Here is a 14,643-nt window from a genome sequence, read left to right as displayed (position 1 = left end):
TAGTTGGCCGGGTACGGCACCTATTGTGCAACCACTGATCAGTTGGGTTTTACCGAGCTCCACGTGGCCGGGTACGATTCTACCGAGCCTATTATGGCCGGGTACGATATGATGATGATGATGCCCACAGAGGCGAATGCTTTAAAGGTTTATGTATTTATACATATGTATCATGCATTTCATGTAAGTAGCCCTCAGAGGTACTAAGATGTTACAGGTTGTATATTCTCTATCCTTGCTTACATTACTGATCGTATTTATGGTTCCTTGCCTTACATACTCAGTACTTTATTCGTACTGACGTCCTTTTATTTGTGGACGCTGCATGTCGTGCTGCAGGTCCTGATAGACAGGCAGGTGCAGCTCCCCCACCACAGTAGACTGTCCAGTTCAGCGGTGATTGGCGAGATCCCTTCTCCGGACTTGCCTTGGTCTTGGTATGCAATTTTTGTTATAGACATTATGGGTATGTCGGGGCCCTGTTCCGGCTATGTTGCAACACTTATGTTCTTTTAGAGGCTCATAGACAGGTGTCGGCTCATGTATAGTTTGGTATGCCTTGTCGGCTAGTTTTTGTTGTATAGTCTTTCATAGTAGCGTGGTAGCTCATACCTTATATGTAGTTTCTTGATTGTCTGGTCATCCCCTGCTATGTATGTTCATGCCGTCATATTTTATTGTTGGTTGTCCATGATCTAGGTCTACCATTTATATTGATCTCGTCAGCCTTAAAAGATAATAATGAAGGTTAGATGAAATGTACGTTGGTGCTCGGCAAGTGTGGTCGGGTGCTAGTCATGGCCCTTCAGTTTGGGTCGTGACAAACTTGGTATCAGAGCAAGTCTATCCTAGGGGTTGTCTATGAGCCGTGTCTAGTAGAGTCTTGATTATGGATGTGTAGCGCGCCACATTTATAATCAGGAGGCTACATGACATCTAGGGTTGTTACCTTCTTCCTGAATCTAGATCGTGCGTAGAGTTGAGTCGTAAGTGTTTGTCTCTAATATTCACCTTGTTTTTTTTCAGTGATGCCTTCGACTAGGAAGCAAACGATTAGTAGACGGCTTGATACAGCAGCGGGAGAGGGTACCAGTCAGGTGCCCCAAGTCAGAGCAGGACAAAGTGAGGCTCAAAGTGAGATGCCCTCTCATACCTCATCTACTCCATCTCCTCCAGAGGATATTAGAAGGCACCCAGCGCCTCCAGTTCCTCCGTCTGGCACTCCAGACCAGGATATGCAGAGTGCTTTGCAGTTATTGACTAGCTTGGTAGCTGCTCAGGCTCAGAGGCAGAATACAGGTGCTGCTGAGAAACCAGTTAGTACAAGAGTTCGTGATTTTATTAATTTAGACCCTCCAGTGTTTACCGGATCAGACCCCAAGGAGGACCCACAGACTTTTATTGACCAGGTTCATCGTACACTTCGGGTTATGCATGTTAGTGATACAGAGGCAGTAGAGTTGGCTTCTTATCGGCTACGGGATTTAGCGGTTCTCTGGTATGATAGTTGGGAGAGATCCAGGGGTCCGAACCCTCCTCCAGCTGTGTGGAAGGAATTTTCTGAGGCCTTTCTTCATCACTACTTGCCAGTTGAGATACGACGAGCTAGAGCTGATAAGTTCTTGAACCTTAGACAAGGTAATATGAGTGTGCGAGAGTACAGTATGCAGTTTGATTCTTTGGCAAGGTATGCTCCCCATATGGTGGCCGAGATGAGTGATAGGGTGCATATGTTCGTGAATGGGTTGGGACCACATCTAATAAATGAGTGTACGACAGCCTCCTTGGTGGAGGGCATGGATATTTCCCGTATTCAAGCTTATGCCCAGACCCTAGAGGATCGTAAGCGCCAGCAGAGGGCAGTTAGGGAGCAGGATAGAGGCCAGCATAAGAGGGCGAGATTTGCAGGGTATTCTGATGACTTCAGAGGCCGCATCAGGCCACAGTTTTCGAGGAGTTCGGCGCCACCTGTAGCTAGTGCTCCTCCACAGTTTCAGAGGCCTCGATATGATCGATCCTATTCTGGTCCAGGTCAGAGTTCGCGGGCATCTGGCTCGCAACATCACAGGGATACTAGTCAGATGAGACCCCCAACACCACATTGTGATCAGTGCGGCAAGGCCCACTTTGGACTGTGTCGTCGAGGTTCTGATGCATGCTATTCGTGCGGGCAGCCTGGCCATATGATGCGGGATTGTCCTAATAGAGGAGGTGATGGTATGGCTCAGCCGACTGGATCTGTGTCTGGTTCTTCCTCATCAGTTCGACCTCCAGCACGGGGTTTTCAGCAGTCGACAGGTCGTGGTAGGGGTAGAGGTGCAGTGCCGAGTTCGAGTGGTGCTCAAAATCGAACCTATGCTCTAGTAGGTCGACAGGATCTCGAGTCGTCTCCAGATGTTGTTACAGGTATTATATCTGTGTTTTCTTATGATGTATATGCGCTGATTGATCCGGGATCTACATTATCATATGTTACACCCTTTGTGGCTAATAAGTTTGGCATTGAACCTGAATTGATAAGTAAACCCCTCGCGGTATCTACTCCGATAGGAGATTCTGTGATTGCTAGAAGGGTATATAGAGGTTGCACTGTGATGATTTGTAGTCGTCAAACCTCGGCAAATTTATTTGAGTTAGAAATGGTTGATTTTGATGTGATAATGGGAATGGACTGGTTGGCCTCATGCTATGCAAATGTTGACTGTCGTACGAAGATGGTTAGGTTCCAATTTCCGGGTGAACCCGTCATTGAATGGAAAGGGAACATTGCTACACCGAAAGGTAGGTTTATTTCCTATCTTAAGGCAAGGAAAATGATCTCAAAAGGTTACATTTATCATCTCGTTCGCGTTAGGGATGCGGAGGCGAAACCGCCTACTTTACAATCAATCCCTGTGGTTAACGAATTCCCAGATGTTTTCCCAGATGAACTCCCGGGCCTTCCTCCTGAAAGGGAGATTGAGTTTAGCATTGATGTGTTGCCTGACACTCAACCGATCTCTATTCCTCCATACAGAATGGCCCCGGCAGAGTTGCGAGAGTTGAAGGTGCAGTTGAAGGACTTGTTGGATAAGGGCTTTATTAGGCCTAGCACTTCACCTTGGGGTGCACCAGTCCTATTCGTGCGGAAGAAAGATGGGTTGTTACGGATGTGTATCGACTATCGACAGTTGAATAAGTCTACTATAAAGAACAAGTATCCACTTCCAAGAATTGATGACCTGTTTGACCAACTCCAGGGTGCCAAGTATTTCTCTAAGATTGATTTATGTTCAGGGTATCATCAGGTGAGGGTTAGGGAGAAAGATATTCCAAAGACGGCCTTCCGGACAAGATATGGGCACTTTGAGTTCTTGGTGATGTCGTTCGGGCTAACAAATGCCCCAGCAGCTTTTATGGATCTCATGAATACTATATTCAGGCCCTATCTTGATGTGTTCGTGATTGTATTCATTGATGACATTCTAGTGTATTCTCGTTCGGAGGCGGAACATGCGGGCCACTTGCGGATAGTATTACAGACGCTTCAGGATCGTAAGTTATATGCTAAGCTCTCCAAATGTGAATTCTGGCTGAACTCAGTAGCATTCCTTGGCCATGTGATATCTGATGAGGGTATTAGTGTCGACACTCAGAAGATCGATGCAGTAAAGAATTGGCCGAGACCTACAACACCATCAGAAGTCCGCAGCTTCCTAGGGCTAGCAGGATATTATAGGCGGTTTGTAGAAGGATTTTCCTCTATATCATCACCATTGACTAAGTTAACACAAAAAGCTACCAAATTCCAGTGGTCTGACACTTGTGAACGTAGTTTTCAGGAGCTGAAGAATCGATTGACATCTGCACCAGTGCTCACTCTTCCTGAAGGAACAGAAGGTTATGTGGTATATTGTGATGCCTCAGGTATAGGTTTGGGGTGCGTATTGATGCAGCGTGGGAATGTGATTGCTTATGCATCAAGACAATTGAAGAAGCATGAAAAGAATTATCCAACCCATGATTTGGAATTGGCTGCAGTAATATATGCTTTGAAGATATGGCGGCACTACTTATACGGCGTCCATGTTGACATCTACACAGATCACAAGAGTTTACAATACATCTTCAAGCAGAAAGAGTTGAATTTGAGGCAGCGTAGGTGGCTTGAATTATTGAAAGACTACGACGTCGAGATATTGTATCATCCCGGTAAAGCCAATGTTGTGGCAGATGCTCTCAGCCGTAAATCAATGGGAAGCTTAGTACATATTGAGGCAGGTAGATGGGGGTTGATTAAAGAGCTTCATCAGCTAGCCAATATGAGAATCAGATTGTTAGACTCTGATGATGGAGGTGTTACTGTACAGAATACATCAGAATCATCTTTGGTAGCAGAGGTAAAAGCACGACAATATGAAGATCCTATCTTAGTACGATTAAGAGAAAGCATTCAACAGTGTAAAAGTATGGCTTTTGGGATCGGAAAAGATGGGGCACTGAGATACCAGAGCCGATTGTGTGTGCCTAATGTGGCAGGGTTGCGAGAGAAGATTATGAATGAGATTCATCAATCCCGATATTCCATCCATCCCGGCTCGACAAAGATGTATCATGATGTCAAAGAGCAATATTGGTGGGATAATATGAAGAAGTCTATTGCAGAATTTGTAGCCCAGTGTCCCAATTGTCAACAAGTAAAGATAGAACATCAGAAACCCAGTGGATTGCTTCAAAATATAGAGATTCCGACCTGGAAGTGGGAGGTGATTAATATGGACTTCATTATTGGATTACCTCGCTCTTATCATAAGTTTGACTCCATCTGGGTGATAATTGATCGACTTACAAAATGTGCCCATTTTCTGCCAGTGAAGACAACTTACACGGCTGAAGATTATGCAAAGTTGTATATCAAGGAGATTGTTAGGCTTCATGGTGTGCCCATATCTATTATATCAGACCGAGGAGCTCAATTTACGGCTAACTTTTGGAGGTCTTTCCAGAAGGGTTTAGGCACACAAGTAAATCTCAGCACTGCATTTCATCCGCAGACTGACGGACAGGCTGAACGTACCATTCAGACACTGGAAGATATGCTACGAGCATGTGTTCTAGATTTTAAGGGGAATTGGGATGATCATCTTCCACTCATAGAATTCGCCTATAACAATAGCTACCATTCCAGTATTAAAATGGCCCCATACGAGGCACTATACGGGAGGAGATGTAGATCACCAGTTGGATGGTTCGAAGTCGGTGAAACAGAATTATATGGGCCAGATTTGATTCACCAAGCTATTGAGAAGGTGAAAGTGATACAGGAGCGATTGAGGACGGCACAAAGCAGGCAAAAATCTTATTCTGATGTCCGACGTCGTGATCTAGAGTTTGAGGTTGGTGATTGGGTTTTCCTGAGGATCTCACCAATGAAGGGTATTATGCGTTTTGGGAAGAAAGGTAAGCTGAGTCCAAGGTATATCGGGCCGTATAAAATTCTTCGACGGATTGGACAGGTTGCTTATGAGTTAGAATTGCCATCCGAATTGGAATTTGTCCACCCGGTATTCCATGTATCTATGTTGAGAAAATGTATTGGAGACCCTTCTCGAGTCGTCCCTATCAAAGATGTACAAGTTACAGAGGACCTATCATATGAAGAAGTGCCAGTGGCGATATTAGATCGGCAAGTCCGCAAGCTGAGAACAAAAGATGTAGCTTCCGTCAAAGTATTATGGAGGAACAAAAATATGGAAGAAATGACATGGGAAGCAGAAGAGGAGATGAAGTCTAAATACCCTTACTTATTCCAGAATGAAGATAACAAGGATGCTGGTGGAAGACAGGATACATTGGAAGGTGAAACGACTCTATGAGGTAAGCAATAATTTGAGAATACTCCTCCTTAATACAAAATGGTGATATGTAGATAATGTAAATACGCATAATGCTTTGTGTAGCCTTGTGAAGCCATATGTTGGGCTTAATTACATGCAAGTTTTGCTAGTGACCATTTTATAGGGGAAAATTGATCGGAAATTTCCATTGGAATCCACGATGATTTAAACTCCCCATAAACCCTTACATTCGAGGACGAATGTTCCTAAGGGGGGGAGGGTGTTACAACCCATATCCACATGTGTTAGTTCATGCCATATATTAGTTAACATAAATCCAAGAAGGAATTATCTTTTAGATGATAAGAAGTCAATCCTATTGGTCTTAAGTGATACAAGAGTGTATAAGGGTGATTAACCAGTATTAGAAGTTAAACGAATCAAGGATGTTGTAACTCGTATTTTCAGGTAATCTAGCGGTGCTTAATACACTCAAGAGGTCATTTATTAAGGTATTTTAATCATATAATATCCGTATCATAAGTCTTGAAGTCAAACGAGTTATGAAACAAAAGTCGACAAAAGTTGTCGCAACTTAGGTTCATAATTTTACTTAAACATTAGGTCAAATGTTTCTAATCTTTTCTCATAATTTACAAGGAATTACGGGGTGATCTACCAACCAAATTAAAGATCTATGAGTCTAGTTTCCAACGCATTAAACCGTTCATCGATACGATCTTGGAGTAGAGAGATATTCGCGTTTTCGTGATACTACGCCAAACACCTCTCTATGGGGCCCACTAAGTCGGTTTAAGATATTTGGACCTATATAGGATGACTCCAACCCGTTTTAAGTAATTTCTTTTCACTATTTTCAGACCTTAGAACCCTAGGAACATCCTCTCAAGGTTCTCTCAAGATTCAAGATCCAAAAAAAGGGCAAACAACACAAATCAAGTGTCGGGAATTCCGTGGCGCTAGTAAGTCTCTTGTTCTTCTTGTTGTTGCTCATTTTTGTGTCGTTCCAGCTCGTGTGGGAGGTTGTTTTAAAGGGTTTATGTTCTGTAAATACTCCCTCATGTTCTTAATATCAATCCTAGGTGATTTCAAGCCTTCTAAAGTGATTCTAGTGCCGAAAAACACTAATTGATCGCTAGTTTTGCTTTTTTGTTGTTGTGGCAGCATTGGAGGGATATTTCATGGAAATTTAAGGTCAAATTGGAGTTGTTATTTCTGTATAAAGGTAAGTAACCTCTTACTCTATATGTATTTAAGATTATCCAAGTTGCAGCTAAGCCATTGAAGCTAGAACTTGTGAAATATATATCGAAAGGCTTGGAAGTAATGTTATTGTTTTGTGGACTGTTTTGCGTTGTTGTTGGGCTGCGTATTTTACTACTATCTTGTGGAGTTTTGGAGGAGGAAGGGTGTGGAGAAACACCATATATATGTAGGGTTATGGGCTGATAGTTATTCGTAACATTTCCAGGTTGTTTGACACGACTACGGTGGTCGTCGTATGTATGGAGTGATTAGGCTGTGTGTGGACTATTTTGGGAGGCTCAATATGTTTATTATTGATGTTGTTTGGGCTGTTTGGTGATTGTTTTGAATGGTGTGAGGTCATATATATAGGGGAGGTGTTGTCCGTTTCATCGTAAAATAGGTTGTGGTCGATACATAATAGTTATGACGCTTAAATGATAACGATAGTATCGTTTCTCTTATTGTAGACTAAGGAGTTTTGACAATTGCATAGCTTGAGATTGGGGCAGTATATACAAGGTATGTGAGGCTATCCCTTTCCTTCTTTTGCACGACTCCGATTGCACATAATGTAATGAACGATCTTCCAAGATACTCTACTCTTAGAAGCTAGCAGTACTTACATTGTTTTCCCTCTTATGGAACGATTGATGTTAATGTTGCTTCTCTTAGTCTTATGTTATCAATGTTGTTGGTACTTCCTGATTCTTATAAGGTTCATAGTGAAGAGTTAGTCCTAATAACGTGTACAGAGGATACCGACCTTACGTCACTCCGAAAGGTTTAGAATGTGATTCCATGAGTCGAGCATGCATTATATATATGTATCTATTTTACTCTACCGAGCCACGCTATAGTTGGCCGGGTACGACACCTATTGTGCAACCACTGATCAGTTGGGTTTTACCGAGCTCCACGTGGCCGGGTACGATTCTACCGAGCCTATTATGGCCGGGTACGATATGATGATGATGATGCCCACAGAGGCGAATGCTTTAAAGGTTTATGTATTTATACATATGTATCATGCATTTCATGTAAGTAGCCCTCAGAGGTACTAAGATGTTACAGGTTGTATATTCTCTATCCTTGCTTACATTACTGATCGTATTTATGGTTCCTTGCCTTACATACTCAGTACTTTATTCGTACTGACGTCCTTTTATTTGTGGACGCTGCATGTCGTGCTGCAGGTCCTGATAGACAGGCAGGTGCAGCTCCCCCACCACAGTAGACTGTCCAGTTCAGCGGTGATTGGCGAGATCCCTTCTCCGGACTTGCCTTGGTCTTGGTATGCAATTTTTGTTATAGACATTATGGGTATGTCGGGGCCCTGTTCCGGCTATGTTGCAACACTTATGTTCTTTTAGAGGCTCATAGACAGGTGTCGGCTCATGTATAGTTTGGTATGCCTTGTCGTCTAGTTTTTGTTGTATAGTCTTTCATAGTAGCGTGGTAGCTCATACCTTATATGTAGTTTCTTGATTGTCTGGTCATCCCCTGCTATGTATGTTCATGCCGTCATATTTTATTGTTGGTTGTCCATGATCTAGGTCTACCATTTATATTGATCTCGTCAGCCTTAAAAGATAATAATGAAGGTTAGATGAAATGTATGTTGGTGCTCGGCAAGTGTGGTCGGGTGCTAGTCATGGCCCTTCAGTTTGGGTCGTGACAGCTTTGTTGCCGGAATGATGCTTCCGATTAGCATGGCTTGCTCCAACACTCTCCACTGAATGATATTGGCTGAACTTCATGCGTCCACCAAAACATGTTTAATTTTAAAATCTAGAACGTTAAGAGAAATTACCAGGGCATCGTTGTGCGGCAGGAGAAGTTCATAGGCGTACTCTTTTGTGAATGTGATATCGTCCTCGGTGACTTCCCGGAGTCTCTTTCTATGAGCCACCGATAACTTTGTCTTTTTGGTTGCCAAGTAGGTTGCATTGTTAATCTCGTTTCCCTTCAAAATCATGTTGATGGTTAGCCAAGGAGGGCATTCACCTATCTTCGAGGTCTCTATGGTGTCCCTGCTGCGAGTGTAATTGTATTTAGCCCGGTCACTTGCAAGATGGTCGTTTTTCAACAGCGTCTCTACCTCCTCGCACAGATGTCGACAGTCCCTAGTTCGGTGGCTGTTAGTCCAATGATACTCGCACCATGAATTAGGATCCCGTTGGCTGGGGTCAGATCTCATCGGCCTCGGGAACTGCGCTTCCTTGATGTTCCTCATTGCCGATACCAGTTCCACTATATTGACATTGAAATTGTAATTGAATAGCCTGGGATAGGTGGAATCCCGAGAAACCAATACCTCTTTTTCTTGCAATGACCTATTATTTCGACTGTTGATAGTTCTTCTACCCGAAAGCAAACCTATCCACCGATCGAAACACTCGGTCGTGTCCTTCGGGCCTTTTTTAGTGCAAAAAATCAACCTTAGAAGATCGCCGATCTACATCAAAATCATCCTTCGATTTATCCCTATTCTTTTCTCGATATCGTCCGTTAGTTGATGTAGGGAATCCAAGCTGATCATCTTCTACTCTGATCGTTGATCTGTAATAATTATGGACATCCGCATATACAATTGCGTGGAGCTCGAACAGGCTTTCTTTCAATTTTTAGGAGGCATCAGAGCTCCCTGGATTCAGCCTTTTAGTAAATGCCTCAGCTGCCTATTCGTCTGGCACAGGTGGTAGCAACATCCTTTCTTCCTAAAACCTGGTCATGAACTCATGCAGTAACTCGGACTCTCCTTGTGAAATTCTGAATATGTCCGCCTTCCGGGCTTGGGTTTTTCTGGCCCCAGCATGGGCCTTGATAAAAGAGTCCGCGAGCATTTCAAAGGAATCTGTTGACTATTTGGGTAAGAGTGAGTACCATGTCAGGGCCCCTTTCGTGAGGGTTTCTCCAAACTTTTTCAGCAAAACTGACTTAATCTCGTGTGAAGCCAAGTCGTTTCCTTTCACAGCCATTGTATAGGTGGTGATGTGCTCCTGAGGGTCCGAAGTCCCATTATATTTTGTTATATCTAGCATTTTGAACCGCTTCAGAATTAACTCAGGTGATGCGCTTAGTTTGAATGGAAACTGGGTGTATTTCTTTGAGTTCAGGCCCTTCAGCACTTGTGGCACACCCAGAATTTGATCCATCCGGGCGTTTATTTTCCTCACAAACCTCATGAGCTCGGTTTTGAAGGGATCATTTCTGTTGTTGATACCAGATCCGATGTCGACCTCCTGGCCTTGTCGAAGCCGAACTCACCCCTCGAGGTATTGTTATCAAACCTTTGTGTTGTTTGATTCGCGGGAGCACTGGGAGGAACTGGAGCTCTTCCATTTGTATTGTTGGAAGCACTCAACAACGCTTGCCTTAATTCTTTCTTGTTCTGGTTTTACCGTGAGAGATGACCCATGATGGCCTTTTGTTGTTCTCTCAATATCCTCACTGTTTCCGCAACGTGCTTGTCTTCAGCATCATCAGGAGTCGCCTCCCACTATGGAATGACAAGGAGTGGTTGATGCAGCTTTTACCCGAAAGGTCGGGATCAAATCCACAAAGAGTTAATATCGGTTTGGACTTGGGTTCCTATCCAATCTAGCTACGTATGTTGTTCTTAATTGCACTTCTAAACATGTTTGAGTTTATTACTATTCTAATTTAATGCTAATGAATGCTGAAAATAAGCTAAGTACAATACTTTTGTATGGGTTTTCTCAAGTGATAAAAGGCACTAGGGAAGTGACTTACACCTAGGCGACTATCTTATGAGATCTAAAATTTAGGACAAACTTGTTATATTTGGGGTCGTGATATAACCATTACACATAATTACCACTCTATACTTCTCGGTAGTTTGAATGACTTCGCCCTAATTGGCTTTCTCAAGCCCAATTGGGTGTTCAAATAATACAAGTAAAATTGGCTCAAGTCGGGGATTACTATCTCTAGGTTTAACCCTTTAATTGGGGCTATCAATCTCTGAGTGCACCCCAATTCCTTGTTAGCCTGAATTTCCTAGACTTAGTCCCTCTTTCTCAAGAAAAGTCTAAGTCATAAATGCACGAATCAATGTTTGCAACCACCAATTCTACAATTAAAGCATGAAACAAGCTAAATATCACTAACCCATAAATAATTAAGCCCTAAAATAGAAAACCCATTAAATACCCACACTAAGGTTGGGTCACAACCCTAGCTAATGAGTTTAGCTACTCATAATAAAGGTAGAAATCAAATATGGAGATGAAATATAAGCCATAAATGTTGATTACAAAAATAAAAGCTAAGAATAATAGCTAAATATACTTTAAAATTACTCAAAATAGCTAAGCACGGTGGTTCACGAGCTCTCAGTACAAAAGATACCCTAGAAATTTGAAAAAGATCTATTTATACACAGTTAAAATTACTGGACAAAATGCCCCTACGGAGGTTCCGCTGACAGCGTAATAATGAGCGCCTCAACGTTTGGACTTCTGCGTCGGCACAAAAGCAAGCGCGGACCGCGGTTCTTCTCTTTTGGACTGGGACAGTACTTGATTCCGCTGGGAGTGGAAAAGCAACCGCCTCAATGTTATTTTCACCCACGACCGCGAAATATGTTCGCGGACCGCGCTCTTCATTTGAGTTCAAATCTCTAGCCCTCTAATTCTCAATTTTTCCCTCAGCGCTATTTGGACCGCCGCATCAAGTGATTTTGCTGCCGCGCTATTTCACCGCGTTCAGCGGCCTCTGATGCCTTCAAAACTCCTTCTCTGAACCTCACTTCTGCTGGGAGCGTAATTGTGGCCACCCCAGCGATTTTCCTTTTGCGGCCGTACTCTTTCATCGCTATCAGTACTTTTTCTTTCAGCTTTGAACTTGTACAGATTTAACTCCTTTATGAGCTGGTTATGACTTTCTTGCTTTATTTTAACCAAATCCAGCATACAAGCATAATAAGTTAGTTTTCCGGAATACTTTTACACATTTTTATCCAAAACCTAAGCAAAAGAGAGCATAAGATAGGCTAGAATCCATAGTTATCAGATACTGCCCGCCATGAACCAGTGTAGCTACGTCCTCCTTGTTGCGAGTGTTGCTGATCGAATCCTCGTGTTGAGGTCGATTTTCTTGTGCCACAACGTTGTGTGTGATGTTGGCATCATTAGTTTCCATCTGTTACAATTTTTGCTAAGAAACAACGAATCAAACAATTTAGTAACAGATGCAAGGATCAACTCAATTACGCAACTGTCTAAGTCCCACAATGGGTGCCAAACTGTTTATCCGTAAAATGGTACAATTGAATTTATAGTGTGCTTTATAAAAAAGTGAATCGATTTGATCCCAAAATAATAAATATATTAAATAAAATGCAAGACTTAGAAATCGAGATAAAAAATAGACAACTTGGTTGCCGGGAGCAAGGCTTTCGAGGGCAGCAATAAGAATGACGTTAGACAGAAAATAAAGTATTATTTAGCTTGGAATAATGTGTAGCATAAGTTTTTCAGAAATTTTGTCCCCTATAATGGTTGTTGAAGTCACTATTTATAGTTATACCTAGGGAACAAGGTCCTAGGATCAAGCCCATCTTAAATGATAATAATGGAGGCTATTGTGAATATGTAATGGCAGGTCATGAATGCCAAACTTTTTACTATTGGCCAAACTTTTGCAATGGAGGCTCTGCATTGCAAAGAAGAAGAAGAAATATTATTAATGGCCAAAAAATATCAGATGCGAGATGGGTGGTAGAACAAGCTGATATTTTGCAAGAGATAGAGAACTTTTATGATAAGCTTTTTACTTCTTCGAATCCAACTAATTTGAGAATAACTCGAGCCATGTCCCTACTACTATCAATGACTTTACTAATCAGGATCTTATTAGATATATAAATAATGAAGAAATTTAAAAAGTTGTATTTTGCTATCCATCCTCTAAAATCCCCTAGCATTGATGGTATGACTCCTTTATTTTTGAAAGATATTAAAATATTATAGAATAAGATATTTGTGATGTTGTTAGAAGATTTTTTACTTCGGGCTATATTCTTCTAGATCGGAACCAAGCACTAATAACATTAGTACCAAAAGTTAAAATTCTCACCGTAATATCTAAATTTAGGCCAATTAGTCTTTGTACCACCTTTTATAATATAATTGTAAAAATTCTGCTGCAAAAATCAAAGGCTTTTTGCCTAATATTATATCTTCACATCAGGCTACTTTTATTGGCCATAAGCAAATCACAGATAATATTATTCTAGCCTGAGGATTTATTATTTATTATAAAATAAAAGACAAGGCAAGCAGAAACTTAAGGCTATAAAGTTGGACGTGTCTAAAGCATACGAGAGAGTTGAATGGATTTATATTCAAAAAATGCTTTTACACATGGGTTTTCATGATAGATTTGTGAACTGGATAATACAATGTATCACTACACCTACATATACTTTTAATCTTAATGGAGAGATTGTGGGGTCAGATAGACCTACTATGGGAATACGACAAGGGGGTCCATTATTACAATATTTATTCTTAATTTTTGCGGAAGATTTTTCTACTCTATTAAATATTGCTGAGGCTCAGAATGATATTCAAGAGCTACAACTTAATAGAAACGGACCTACTATAAATCACTTATTTTTTGCCGGTCACTCTTTCATTTTTTGTTCAGCTAGGGCTAGGAATCCAAGGAATATTGTGTGTATCTTAAGGAAGTACGAACAAAGTTCCAGACAAATAATAAATCTGCTATACATTTCAGTAGAAATGTAATAGCAGAGGAAACGACTAAAATTTATACTTTGATAGGGTTAATACAAAGGAATGAGAGAGAAATATACTCAGGACTACTAGCGGTTGTTGGACGATTGGAAAAAAAGATGTTAGAATTTATTAAAGACAGAGTTAAGGCAAAAATTAAAGGGTGAAAGGGTAGTTTTCTAAGTACTGCTGGAAAAGAAGTTTTACTTGAGTCATTACTCTCAATAATTCCCATATGCATTATCGTGCTTCCAACTTACAGATAATATATGTAAGGATATTATTTCTCTTTTTTTCTAATTTCTGGTGGGGTCAAACAGACGATAAAAAATTACACTTTGAGAAATGGGATAAGTTATGTGATATAAATCTTGAGAAGGACTAGGTTTTAGGGATATTAAAGCTTTTAATATGTCTTTATTAGCTAAACAAGCTTGCATAATATTAATGCATCCTGATTCTCTACCTTCTATAGTTCTTAAAAGTAAATGTTTTTCAGATGCCACTTTTCTTAATGCGTCATCATCGTTACACCCCAAGGTTTCGTACGTGAGAGTATGTCGTAAGTCGATTGATATAAGCTCAGAAATGAGATCGTCTTTGAAAATACATAAAGTAAGTTAATCATGTTACCTTGGAGGTTGCAAATATTTAATATCATGAATAACAAGTACCAAGAGGGTTGGAAATCCTAGACGTTAAACGAATTGAAGAAAATAAGTTTCGTCGAAAGTCGACAAGTTTGGAATGTTATAACATGTACTTTTGGGGGTGAGGCTAGGGTGCTTAACATGGTA

Source organism: Nicotiana sylvestris, chromosome 9, assembly GCF_000393655.2.
Source record: "Nicotiana sylvestris chromosome 9, ASM39365v2, whole genome shotgun sequence".
Classification (NCBI taxonomy): Eukaryota; Viridiplantae; Streptophyta; class Magnoliopsida; order Solanales; family Solanaceae; genus Nicotiana; species Nicotiana sylvestris.
Note: the sequence above shows the minus strand (reverse complement) of the source record.